A 15,202-nucleotide genomic window follows, 5' to 3' on the forward strand; every position below is an offset into this window, starting at 1 on the left:
ACTTAGCCCGGCCACCGGTAAGGGCGGTGCAATCCCGCCTCGGGCAAAGACACTTGAGAGTCACTACAACAGGCCCCTCTCCCAGAAGATCAACAAAATATCCAGCCAGGACGAAGTTCATCTATCAAGGAAAGTAGGTTCATTTCCTAAGACAGCTGCGCAATTCCAGAGGAAGAGAAAGCAAAGCACAGAACTCATGGCTTTCTCCCCATGATTCTTTAGTCTTGCGGCTACTTCAATTTTTTTTTTTCTCTTTTTTCAATTTTTTTCTTTTTTTTTCTTCTTCTGCTAAATTTTTTAAAACTTTTACCCTTTTCTTTTTTAACGTTTTTTGACTAGTTTATTTAAATATATATATTTTTTCTTTCTTTTTTATATTTTTTCGTTATTTGTTTTATTTTTTAATTTTTTTTCTTTTTTCTTTTTTTTTTTCAGAACCTGTTTTTATCCCCTTTCTCCCCCCCACAATTAGGGGTCTCTTCTGACTTGGTTACAGCGCATTTTTCTGGGGTCTTTGCCACCCTTTTAGTAGTTTATTTGCTCCTTCACATCCTCTTATCTGGACAAAATGACAAGGCGGAAAAAATCACCACAAACAAAAGAAAAAGAGACAGTACCAAAGGCTAGGGACCTAATCAACACAGATATTGGTAATATGTCAGATCAAGAGTTCAGAATGACAATTCTGAACATTCTAGCCGGGCTCGAAAAAGGCATGGAAGATATTAGAGAAACCCTCTCTGGAGATATTAACGCCCTTTCTGGAGAAATTAAAGAACTAAAATCTAACCAAGTTGAAATCAAAAAAGCTATTAATGAGGTGCAATCAAAAATGGAGGCTCTCACTGCTAGGATCAATGAGGCAGAAGAAAGAATTAGTGATATAGAAGACCAAATGACAGAGAATAAAGAAGCCGAGCAAAACAGGGACAAACAGCTACTGGACCATGAGGGGAGAATTCGAGAGATAAGTGACACCATAAGACGAAACAACATTAGAATAATTGGGATTCCAGAAGAAGAAGAAACAGAGAGGGGAGCAGAAGGTCTATTGGAGAGAATCATTGGAGAGAATTTCCCTAATATGGCAAAGGGAACAAGCATCAAAATCCAGGAGATGCAGAGAACCCCCCTCAAAGTCAACAAGAATACGTCCACACCCCGTCACATAATAGTAAAATTTACAAGTCTTAGCGACAAAGAGAAAATCCTGAAAGCAGCCCGAGAAAAGAAGTCTGTAACATACAATGGTAAAAATATTAGATTGGCAGCAGACTTATCCACAGAGACCTGGCAGGCCAGGAAGAGCTGGCATGATATATTCAGAGCACTAAACGAGAAAAACATGCAGCCAAGAATACTCTATCCAGCTAGGCTATCATTGAAAATAGAAGGAGAGATAAAAAGCTTCCAGGACAAACAAAAACTGAAAGAATTTGCAAACACCAAACCAGCTCTACAGGAAATATTGAAAGGGGTCCTCTAAGCAAAGAGAGAGCCTAAAAGTAGTAATCAGAAAGGTACAGAGACAATATACAGGAATAGTCACCATACAGGCTAATAATGGCACTAAATTCACATCTCTCAATAGTTACCCTGAATGTTAATGGGCTAAATGCTCCAATCAAAAGACACAGGGTATCAGAATGGATAAAAAAACAAAACCCATCAGTATGTTGCCTGCAAGAAACCCATTTTAGACGCGAAGACACCTCCAGATTTAAAGTGAGGGGGTGGAAAACAATTTACCATGCTAATGGGCATCAGAAGAAAGCTGGAGTGGCAATCCTTATATCAGATCAATTAGATTTTAAGCCAAAGACTATAATAAGAGATGAGGAAGGACACTATATCCTACTCAAAGAGTCTGTCCAACAAGAAGATCTAACAATTTTAAATATCTATGCCCCTAACGTGGGAGCAGCCAACTATATCAACCAATTAATAACAAAATCAAAGAAACACATCAATAATAATACAATAATAGGAGGGGACATTAATACTCCCCTCACTGAAATGGACAGATCATCCAAGCAAAAGATCAAGGAGGAAATAAAGGCCTTAAATGACACACTGGACCAGATGGACATCACAGATATATTCAGAACATTTCATCCCAAAGCAACAGAATACACATTCTTCTCTAGTGCACATGGAACCTTCTCCAGAATAGATCACATCCTGCGTCACAAATCATGTCTCAACCGGTATCAAAAGATTAGGATCATTCCCTGCATATTTTCAGACCACAATGCTCTGAAGCTAGAACTCAATCACAAGAGGAAAGCTGGAAAGAACCCAAATACATGGAGACTAAACAGCATCCTTCTAAAGAATGAATGGGTCAACCAGGAAATTAAAGAAGAACTGAAAAAATTCATGGAAACAAATGATAATGAAAACACAACAGTTCAAAATCTGTGGGACACAGCAAAGGCAGTCCTGAGAGGAAAATATATAGCGGTACAAGCCTTTCTCAAGAAACAAGAAAGGTCTCAAGTACACAACCTAACCCTACACATAAAGGAGCTGGAGAAAGAACAAGAAAGAAACCCTAAACCCAGCAGGAGAAGAGAAATCATAAAGATCAGAGCAGAAATCAATAGAAACCATAAAAACAATAGAAAAAATCAATGAAACTAGGAGCTGGTTCTTTGAAAGAATCAATAAGATTGATAAACCCCTGGCCAGACTCATCAAAAAGAAAAGAGAAAGGACCCAAATCAATAAAATCATGAATGAAAGAGGAGAGATCACAACTAACACCAAAGAAATACAGACAATTATAAGAACATACTATGAGCAACTCTCGCCAACAAATTGGACATCTGGAAGAAATGGATGCATTCCTAGAGACATATAAACTACCACAACTGAACCAGGAAGAAATAGCAAACCTGAACAGGCCCATAACCAGTAAGGAGATTGAAACAGTCATCAAAAATCTCCAAACAAACAAAAGCCCTGGGCCAGACGGCTTCCCAGGGGAATTCTACCAAACATTTAAAGAAGAACTAATTCCTGTTCTCCTGAAACTTTTCCAAAATATAGAAATGGAAGGAAAACTTCCAAACTCATTTTATGAGGCCAGCATCACCTTGATCCCAAAACCAGACAAGGATCCCACCAAAAAAGAGAACTACAGACCAATATCCTTGATGAACACAGACGCAAAAATTCTCGCCAAAATACTAGCCAATAGGATTCAACAGTACATTAAAAGGATTATTCACCACGATCAAGTGGGATTTATTCCAGGGCTGCAGGGTTGGTTCAACATCCGCAAATCAATCAATGTGATAGAACACATTAATAAAAGAAAGAACAAGAACCATATGATACTCTCAATAGATGCTAAAAAAGCATTTGACAAAGTACAGCATCCCTTCCTGTTCAAAACTCTTCAAAGTGTGTGGATAGAGGGCACATTCCTCAATATTATCAAAGCCATCTATGAAAAACCCACCGCAAATATCATTCTCAATGGAGAGAAACTGAAAGCTTTTCCGCTAAGGTCAGGAACACGGCAGAGATGTCCATTATCACCACTGCTATTCAACATAGTACTAGAAGTCCTAGCCTCAGCAATCAGACAACAGAAAGAAATTAAAGGCATCCAAATTGGTAAAGAAGAAGTCAAACTATCACTCTTCGCAGATGATATGATACTATATGTGGAAAACCCAAAAGACTCCACTCCAAAACTGCTAGAATTTGTACAGGAATTCAGTAAAGTGTCAGGATATAAAATCAATGCACAGAAATCAGTTGCATTTCTGTACACCAACAACAAGACAGAAAAAAGAGAAATTAAGGAGTCAATCCCATTTACAATTGTACCCAAAACTATAAAATACCTAGGAATAAACCTAACCAAAGAGGCTAAGAATCTATACGCAGAAAATTATAAAATACTCATGAAAGAAATTGAGGAAGACACAAAGAAATGGAAAAATGTTCCATGCTCCTGGATTGGAAGAATAAATATTGTGAAAATGTCCATGCTACCTAAAGCAATCTACACATTTAATGCAATCCCTATCAAAATACCGTCCATTTTTTTCAAAGAAATGGAACAAATAATCCTCAAATTTATATGGAACCAGAAAAGACCTCGAATAGCCAAAGGAATATTGAAAAAGAAAGGCAAAGTTGGTGGCATCACAATTCCGGACTTCAAGCTCTATTACAAAGCTGTCATCATCAAGACAGCATGGTACTGGCACAAAAACAGACACATAGATCAGTGGAACAGAATAGAGAGCCCAGAAATCAACCCTCAACTCTATGGTCAACTAATCTTCAACAAAGCAGGAAAGGATGTCCAATGGAAAAAAGACAGCCTCTTCAATAAATGGTGCTGGGAAAATTGGACAGCCACACGCAGAAAAATGAAATTGGACCACTTCCTTACACCACACACGAAAATAGATTCCAAATGGATGAAGGACCTCAATGTGAGAAAGGAATCCATCCAAATCCTTGAGGAGAATGCAGGCAGCAACCTCTTCGACCTCAGCCGTAGCAACATTTTCCTAGGAACAACGGCAAAGGCAAGGGAAGCAAGGGCAAAAATGAACTATTGGGATTTCATCAAGATCAAAAGCTTTTGCACAGCAAAGGAAACAGTTAACAAAACCAAAAGACAACTGACAGAATGGGAGAAGATATTTGCAAACGACATATCAGATAAAGGGCTAGTATCCAAAATCTATAAGGAACTTAGCAAACTCAACACCCAAAGAACAAACAATCCAATCAAGAAATGGGCAGAGGACATGAACAGACATTTCTGCAAAGAAGACATCCAGATGGCCAACAGACACATGAAAAAGTGCTCCACGTCACTCGGCATCAGGGAAATACAAATCAAAACCACAATGAGATATCACCTCACACCAGTCAGAATGGCTAAAATTAACAAGTCAGGAAATGACAGATGCTGGCGAGGATGTGGAGAAAGGGGAACCCTCCTCCACTGTTGGTGGGAATGCAAGCTGGTGCAACCACTCTGGAAAACAGCATGGAGGTTCCTCAAAATGTTGAAAATAGAAGTACCGTATGACCCAGCAATTGCACTACTGGGTATTTACCCTGAAGATACAAACATAGTGATCCGAAGGGGCACGTGTACCCGAATGTTTATAGCAGCAATGTCTACAATAGCCAAACTATGGAAAGAACCTAGATGTCCATCAACAGATGAATGGATAAAGAAGATGTGGTATATATACACAATGGAATACTATGCAGCCATCAAAAGAAATGAAATCTTGCCATTTGCGACGACGTGGATGGAACTAGAGCGTATCTCTATGCTCTAGTAGAAATAAGTCAATGAAATAAGTCAATCAGAGAAAGACAACTATCATATGATCTCCCTGATATGAGGACATGGAGAAGCAACATGGGGGGTTAGGGGGATAGGAGAAGAATAAATGAAACAAGATGGGATTGGGAGGGAGACAAACCATAAATGACTCTTAATCTCACAAAACAAACTGGGGGTTGCTGGGGGGAGGTGGATTGGGAGAGGGGGAAGGGGCTATGGACATTGGGGAGGGTATGTGCTATCGTGAGTGCTGTGAAGTGTGTAAACCTGGCGATTCACAGACCTGTACCCCTGGCATAAAAATACATTATATGTTTATTAAAAAAAAAAAATTTGGAAGGGGAGGCGAACCATAAGAGACTATGAACTCTGGAAAACAACCTGAGGGTTTTGAAGGGTCAGGGGTGGGAGGTTGGGGGAACAGGTGGTGGGTAATGGGGAGGGCACGTTTTGCATGGAGCACTGGGTGTTGTGCAAAAACAATGAATACTGTTACACTGAAAAAATAAATAAAATGGGAAATAAAAAAGAGACTAAATCATCACATTGCATTTGGAAAAACCAAAAGATAATTCTTATCCCTAAAGAAACTTAAAGTAGCAATAAAATCTTACTATATTAAGTATCAAGAGTCATCTTAAAATGTTGAAGGTGGCTGCCTTCAGGGAACACGTAATTGGGAGTAGTCAGAATAATTAATTAGCCTCATAGAACCATTTGACTCTTAAAATGAAGACTATAACTTCAATAAAAAATTTAAAAGCTAAATTTTTTAAATAAAACACATTTTGAGACACTGTAGCCTATGTACACTTCTTTGGGTTTCTGTTAGAATCTTTGTTTCCTTAATGGCTATTTGATGTGAACCTGACCTCAGTGAAAGTAGAAATGAGGATTTGGAGGATGGGCTCCTTTATTCAGAAGATTTTGAGGTAAAAATAAATGAAATAGAATGCAGTAGCTTTGAAGGAGAAGAAAGCAAAGTCAAGTTATTTGAGTCTGGTCATTTTGTTCTCTTTATTTGTATATTTATTTTATTTTGAATTTTAATTTTTGAATTTATATACAGTGGGGTGCCTGGGTGGTTCAGTGGGTTAAGCATCCAACTCTTGATTTTGGGTCAGGTCATGATCTGACCAAGCCCAACATCCACCTCTGCACTGAATGTGGAGCTTACTTAAGATTCTCTCTATCCAACTCCCTCTGGCCCTCCCCTTGCAAGCACGCGCTGTCACTGCACTCTCTCCCTCTTAAAAATTTATATATATATATATATATATATATATATATATATATATATATACACATATATATAACTATATATAGTAATACAGTAACACTGCCTTTTGGGGTATAATTTTATGAATTTTTTAAAAAATTGTATTCATTTATTTGACAGAGAGAGAAAGAGATCACAAGCAGGCAGAACAACAGGCAGAGAGAGAGGGGGAGGCAGGCTCCCCGCTGAGCAGAGAGCCTGATGCGGGACTTGATCCCAGGACCCTGAGATCATGACCCAAGCCGAAGGCAGAGGCCTAACCCACTGAGCCACCCAGGCGCCCCATAATTTTATGAATTTTAGTACATGTGTAAGTTCATGTTCTAAAGTTCTAAAGTTCAGCAGCACTATAAAAGTGTTGTTCCACATGCTTTCTGCCTCCTAAATTTCTGACTTCAAATCTTTAGTCATTTCAATTGTTATTCCCTCAGGAAAAATGTGTTATTTTCCTTTCCTACTTTCTTGATTTTTTTTTTATTCTTAATTTTTAGCAATCTGACTGTGGTGTTTGTAATTTGGGTTTCTTTATGCTTAGTTTTGAAAGTTCATTGAATTTCTTAAATCTTTAAATTTATGTCTTTTACCAAATTTGGAAAGTTGTTAGCCATTATTTAAAAAAGGTTTTGGCCATATTATGACACTACATGTTAGACATTTGGTCTTGCCATCCAGGTCCCTAAGCTTCTGTTATTTTTTTATTCAATCTATTGTCTCTCTGTTTTAATTTTCTTTTCTATTTTAAAAAATTTTTTAGAGATTTTATTTTTAACTTATCTCTACATCTAACATGGGGCTCAAACTTCCAACCCTGAGATCAAGAATCCCATGCCCCACCAACTGAGCCAAGCAACTGCCCCTCTCTTTTTAGATTATAATATTTTTATTTATATATTTTGGAATTTAATGCCCATTTCTTCTATCATTTCCATTCTGCTACTAAGCCTTTTAAGTAAGCATTTTATTTTGATAATTGTTTTTTAATTCTAAAAATTTCCTTTGGTTCTCCTTTAAGTCTCCTATTTTATTGTTATGTTCTCTACATTTCCATTTGCTTCAAGAGTATTTATCCTTTTTTCTTGGAGTATTCTTCCAACAGCTACCTCAAAGTTTTGTTTGTTTGTTTTTAAAGATTATTTATTTATTTATTTGACAGACAGAGATCACAAGTAGGCAGAGAGGCAGGCAGAGAGAGGAAGGGAAGCAGGCTCCCCGCCTAGCAGAGCCCGATGCGGGGCTCGATCCCAGGACCCTGGGATCATGACCTGAGCTGAAGGCAGAGGCTTTATCCCACTGAGCCACCCAGGTGCCCCTACCTCAAACTTTTTATTAGAGAAATCCATCATATGTGTTACGTCTGCATGGGTGTCTTTTTTCTTTTTTCTCCAGACAAACTGAGATTTTTCTGTGTCCTCATGTGTTGGTCGAATTTGTATTGCTTTCCAGTTTTTGAATATTGTATGATGAGGCTTTGGGTCTTGTTTAAATCCTGTGAAGAATGTTGACATTTCGGTTTTATCAGGCAATAGATCTCATTAGCTTCAGGTCACAAATTGTGACCATCAGCCAGCCTTGTTATTGGTTTCCATGTTCCAATGTTGATATGGTTTCCATGTCATTTGAAAATGTAAATATAATTTGTCAAATGTAAATGAAACTTACATTTTCAAAGCTTGGTAATCCTATTTGGATCCTTCCTGGGGTGCATCACCTGGCAGCCTGTCTGGGACCTAGGTGGGGGTCTGTCTCTTTATGCGGTTCTCAAAGTCTCTCATGTGCTCTATAGGAGCATCACAGGCACATCTTAAGAGAAAACCTAGGAGTTCATGAACAACTGTATGTGGCAACGTTCTCCACCATCTATCTCCCCTGTCCTCTGTGATTCCTGGGGCTCTTTATGGTTCTGTGATCAGACAGTTGGGGCATTATTTCTCTTATTCTATCATGTCTTCTCACTACTACGCTCCTGTCTGAGGTTGTGTAGCAGGAGAGAAGAGAGTGAAAGGGAGACAGAGAGAAACAGACACATAGAGAGACAAAGAGAAAAAGGCTGTTTATTTTCCCACGTTCTTTTGTGACCAGTTATTCTTATCAGAAGTGAAGGTTCCCCTCCACCCTCCTAGGTTTAGGTGCTTATGATTCTCCGATGCTACCGCTGTTGCTTATGGTAAATCTAATCTCCCACTCCTGGAGCCTGAACTAGGATATTCTTCTGGAGCTCTTGTTCGTGCCCAACCACCACTTCTCAGTTTCTGGCTGGGGGATACTAGAGGAGAAAAAAATTATTTACTTACCACCCCTCATTCAGGGGTACTTCAAATTGTAGTATTCTCCTGCAGTCTGTCTGCTTCTGCCTTTTCTGAGTCCTTAAAGAGCTCCTCCATTATCTCTCTAGGTATTATGAGTACATTCCATGAGAGACACAGGGTAGAGCATTCTGATTCCATCTTACCCAGAACTGGGACGCATGGTCATTTTTATTCTCATTTATGTATTCATGTATTTAGTTCTGCACTTGCAAAATTACAAATGTATGTATTTCCATGTTTCTAGTTTCTTTCTTTTAAGGTAAGTTCTCTGGAAAAGAGAACATTCTTTCTAATGATCTACCAGTCATTATACTCCAAAAACAATATATTTTCAGAAAAAAACATTGCTGAAAGAGATTAGAAGCTCACACATAGCCACTGAGAAGTGTTCATTCTGATCTTGGCCTTCCAATAGAGAAGTGTAGCCCTTGTCAAAGTTGGGTGGTTTTTTATATACAGAACATAATACTATTTCAGTTCATAGATTAGTAGCGGGTATTTGAAATTATGTGGAACCCAAGGAAGGAAGAAAGATAAACAGGGTGAAGAAAAATGAAATGAATATGATAGACACAGCAAATGTATATACATCGTGTAATCACTGCAGACAGATTTTTAAAGTAACTACCACTGACCTGTTTCGTGGATAAAAAAAATAAAATCATTGATGCCTTTGTAAACTACTCATAGAATTATTCTAAAATCAGAGAGAGAGAGAGAGAGAGAGAGAGAAAGAGAAGCCATGGCTAAAAGTCCCTTCACAGTGCCCGATCATCTCCCCGAACTTATTTAAAAAGGATGTGGAGAAAGCAAACTTCAGAATGCCTCCTATCCTTTCCTTTTGCTGACTTTGCTACAGACATTTCAGAGCCGCAGCTAACTGTGATGGAACAATCATTCTCTATTTATTTTTATTATTTTTTTTTTGAGAGAGAGAGAGTGCATGTGCATGCAAGTGCTCCCGCACAAGTGGGAGAGGGGCAGGAGGAGAGGGAGAGAGAGAATCCCAAGCAGGCTCCAAATTCAGCATGGAGCTAGACAAGGGACTCAATCTCATGACCTGTGATCGTGACCTGAGTAGAAAAGGAGAGTTGGATGCTTAAAGGACTGAGCCACCTGGATACTCCTGTCATTTTCTCTTTTTTGTTAGTGTTTTGCATGATTCTCCAGTGCTATTATGAACACTTGGGCCTTCTATGCACATTTGCATGTTGAAGGAGTGCTGAAGACTGATGGACTAAGCTTTGACTTGGAGAGCAGTGAATTTTAGCTACAGAGTAAGCATGAGATAATTTGGGGCTGCCCCTGGCTGAGCAAGCTAAAACACGTTCCTTAACCTGATAACTTGATAACAGACAGTTCTTAACACTAAGTACTAAAGGTTGTGTAATCTTTCCCCAATGCATGTGGTGCAAGTATGTCCCTGTTTACCATAGATGAAATATTATGAAAGAAGGCAAGAAAGGAATGGTTAATAGTCTTCTGACAGATTTGGTCTAGATTACAGGTAAGCCTAAGTTATTGGGAAAGAGAACTCAAATTAATGTCACTATTTTTTCTTTTTAAAAACTTCAACTGAAAGATAACTGTCAAAAACAATACTTTGCACAGTTAGATTTCACATGATAGGAAGACCTATCTGTTGTGGTCACTAGATCCTTATAGTAACCCTGTAAGGTAGGTGAGACATGTCTTATCCTCATTTTATACATGAAGAAACTAGGTCACAGATATGATGATTCAATATCACATACATAGTACTTGTGTCCCAGAAACAAGTTTCAAAGAAACAGAATGATGTTTCCAGTACTCCTCTACCCACTCTAATCAGACTTGCCCTCTATCACTTTAGAGCAAAACTACCAGTGCAAAGGTCACTGATTAACTCCACACGTTTATAATGTATACCCTCTCAGCAGCATTGATACAGCTGCCCAATGACTCCAGACTTAAACTCCTCTTTTGTTTTCCAAATTTTAAATCATGAAGTTTCTCAAGGATTGGTACTAAGCTTTCTTCTCTTTATAATTTATATGATCTCTCTAAGCATTCCTAGTTACTCCTATAGTTCAACCTTAAATAAAGACATACTAACTTTTGTTATAAAGGTGATTTTCACCTTTCTGTACTCTAGAGAGTTCGTCTCGTTCATGCCCAGTATTCCCTGTGCAATGCATTCATTAATTTATTCAAAAATATTTACTGAGATCCCACTATTTTCCAGGCACCATTCCAAGTTTCACAATACACTGAATATAGGCCAGAGAAAGAGAGAGAAAGAACTGCCCTCACAGAATTTGAGTGGACAGTACAAATAACCAACAAAACTTGTTATATAATGGGATGTTTGAGTGCGATAAACCCCATGAAGAAAATGAAAGCATTGAGGATGGCAGTGGTTGTGATGTGTGTATGCAGGGGTAGGGGTGGGTCATGGAACGTGAAAAGGCAGATTAGGTTCCTTACGAATGGAAAAGACTGATAGACCTATGGGAAGGTCTCTTCACCAGAGAGAAAGCAACTGGACTGAAGATCAAGAAGATTTGCCTTTTATCTTGCCTATCTTCCCTATATATATTTTGGGAAATTCCCTTAGCCTTTCAGGAGAAACTCTTAGATGATTTCTTAGGAACCTTTCAGGTTTATGATATAATTGAAAATTTTGGAAGAGATGGGGCAGAGACAGAGAGAGCTAGATAAGAAATAAAAATATTGGGGATCATTGCTGTCATCAATTTAACTTTAGTTTATACATTTTTAAGTTATGTCATTTTCTGACAAATATTTATTGAACTCCTATCAATCACCAGGCACTGCGCAAACTGCAAAGAAGGCAGAGGTGAATGTGCTCAAGACCTTTCACTCCATAGGGCTCACAGCCCAGTTCATCATCCTTGCCATTCTGGCTGTTCACTATTTGGTATCTGTCATAGTCTTATATTTGTCATCTCTTTTAGGTCTTAAGCATCTCCCGAAAAGTATTTTCTGATAATCCAACAAAGAATGCTAACAAGGAACCCCTAAACGTTTCCCACATAAATAGATATGGTTTATTTGGAAAGATTTTGAAAGAGGTAGAGAAGGATAGTGAGATCCTTCTTGCACTAGTCCCTCATACTCCCTGTTATTTTTTGAACATTCGAAATCCATTATATAAAGATAAAAAACTTAGGTCCTCTAATTCATTAGAAAATCTGTAAACAGGCCATTTCATGGTATTAATGAAAGACCTACAATGAATTCTATGAGGAGGGCCTAAAATAGTGACCAATGAATTTGGGGGACAATAAACACATTTTCAGGGAAATCACTTGTGGTATCATTACTTGTGTTGACTAATATCTGAGTCTCCTTTTATTTTGGACAAAGAAGACTAAACTTCCCAGCGCCCTGCAGCTGGATGGGACCATAAAACAGATTATCGTTGATGAGTTGCAAGAAGTTATATGCCTTGCTGAAGCATTTAATTGTTAGTCCAAGACTCCACAGCATTTTCTTTTCCCCTAGACTCATCAATTAAGGAGGCCATAGCACTAAATGTTAAACTGTAGGGATAATGGTGCTTTCATCAGTCTAGATGGCCCACTACATAAAGAAGTTTCCCAAACTCGGTACTAGAGGGAAACAACTTTTTTGTGTGTGTTAGATCACTGAGATTTGGAGGTTGTTTATAAGCACAACATAACAGCTTATTCTTACTAAGTTATTATCTGTTTGAGTTAACTTTTTTCCATGTTAAAAACGATTTAGAATCTTTGAGAACTGTGAGGATATCCCCAAAGGGTCCATGTCATCATTTCCACCACTAACTTCCAAGAGATCCAGGCATTTTTACCTTTGCTTATTCTTCTTATGTGGAACATATGCTAATCTTTCCTGTTCTCAGTTCTTTCAGTGTGAAAAATCTAGATACTTTTTTAGCTGCTTTATCTTCTCTTACTTTTCTTTTTAAAGTATATTGCATTAAAAAAATTTAAAGACTTTTTTTTTAGAAAAGTTTTACGTTTACATTAAAATTGAGAGGAAGGTACAGAGATTTTCCATATATCCCCTACCTCCACATCACTTCCACATTCATAGCCTCCTCCCCATTATCAACATAACCCCCTGGAGTGGTACATTTTTCTAAACCCAGGATGAACCGATGAACCTACATTGACACATCACAGTCAGCCAAAGTCCAATGTTTACCTTAGGGTTCATTCTAGTGTTGCATATTGTGTGGGACAGAACGAATATCTAATAACATATTCATTATTATAATATCATACAGTTCTTTCACTGCCCTAAAAAGTCCTCTGTGTTCTGCCTATTTTTCTTCCTTCCCTCCCCGTGGCACCAGTGATCATATTATTTATTTCTCTGTAGTTCTGCCTTTTCCATAATGTTTGGAATCACACAGTATGTAGCCTTCTCAGGTTGGCTTCTTTCATTTAGTTATATATTTTTAAGGTTCCTCCCTGTCTTTTCATGGTTTGATAGCTCATTTCTTTTTAGCGCTGAATTCCTGCTTTTCTTCCCTCTAGTAACAGTAACTTCTTATTTATACTATGAAATTCAAGTTGCTGCAGTTTGAGGTTCAGGGGTATATCCAGCTTCACACACAGAGGCTTCACCCATTAACTTCAGCTGGTTTCATTTTTTCTAGCCTTCTAAATTCTATCAAGTTCATTATTAGTCCCAAGGATATCAAGATCTTCTCTAGCTGGTTTTTATTATTCCATTCACGTGACGTCCCAATGGCTCATTTTCTCCATTTCCCCAGCCCTTCCTAGAGAAACCTCTGAATTTCTCTTGTTGAGGCATACAGGCTTCAAGCCCTCACACACTGCACTCAAGTAGCACTTGCTTTTTACTGATCACTAGATTATGTGATCAGTTCTCACTTTTGTTGCTTTCTTATTTTGTCAGAGTTTCTCACATTGCCCCAAATTTCTGCTTTAGACTGGAGAGACCTCATGTTTCCTATTCTATTGTGGCTTTATTTTCTTCTAAGCAATTTCTATCAGATGTAATTCTCAATTCAAAATAACCATATTTGCTTGAGATCATTGTTTTAACTTGAGGAGTAGAACCACACCTATGCACAGTTGGGAATATACCTATCCATACTGGGACCAAGTGACACAAAAGAGCATGAGCCCTGCCTTTGGAGACCCAGGTTTACTCTGAGTCATCAAGCAAATTCCAGAATCTTCCTGAATGTGTTTACTGCATTCTGAGAGCCATCTTAAGAATTCTGAGAATGATGGCTTAAAACTTTTAATATTCTGAGCTCCCTGAGTTTTATTTTAAATACATTAATGCAGCCATAAATGAGGGACTCAAATATTGTATTATTCCCTGATCCCAAACTTTTAATGAACTAAAATTATGTAAGAATAAATTCTCATCACAAAGCTCTGTTCATAACTGCTTAAGTTGAGTGTATTGTCTGTTCATTGGCTAAGGGAAGTTAATTGAAATTCATTATAAATAGACAATTTATAAACTATGAAAGATAAAATAAATGTAAAGGAGTAAGCCTTTGTGGAATAATGCAGAGAGCCTATGGTAAGAGTAAAAAACTAGAACTTATATATTGTATCTATTTAATAACTTTTCCATCTATTATTTGTCAAAGAATATAAACCGATTTTAGTATTCTTTTTTTTCCCCATTTTATTTATTTTTTTCAGCATAACAGTATTCATTGTTTTTGCACAACACCCAGTGCTCCATGCAAAACGTGCCCTCCCTATTACCCACCACCTGTTCCCCCAACCTCCCACCCCTGACCCTTCAAAACACTCAGGTTGTTTTTCAGAGTCCATAGTCTCTTATGGTTCGCCTCCCCTCCCCAATGTCCATAGCCCGCTCCCCCTCTCCCAATCCCACCTCCCCCCAGCAACCCCCACTTTGTTTTGTGAGATTAAGAGTCACTTATGGTTTGTCTCCCTCCCAATTCCATCTTGTTTCATTTATTCTTCTCCTATCCCCCTACCCCCCCATGTTGCTTCTCCATGTCCTCATATCAGGGAGATCATATGATAGTTGTCTTTCTCCGATTGAATTATTTCACTAAGCATGATACGCTCTAGTTCCATCCACGTCATCGCAAATGGCAAGATTTCATTTCTTTTGATGGCTGCATAGTATTCCATTGTGTATATATACCACATCTTCTTTATCCATTCATCTGTTGATGGACATCTAGGTTCTTTCCATAGTTTGGCTATTGTAGACATTGCTGCCATAAACATTCGGGTACACGTGCCCCTTCGGATCACTATGTCTGTATCTTTA

The sequence above is a fragment of the Meles meles genome, chromosome 6 (assembly GCF_922984935.1).
Source record: "Meles meles chromosome 6, mMelMel3.1 paternal haplotype, whole genome shotgun sequence".
Taxonomy (NCBI): domain Eukaryota; kingdom Metazoa; phylum Chordata; class Mammalia; order Carnivora; family Mustelidae; genus Meles; species Meles meles.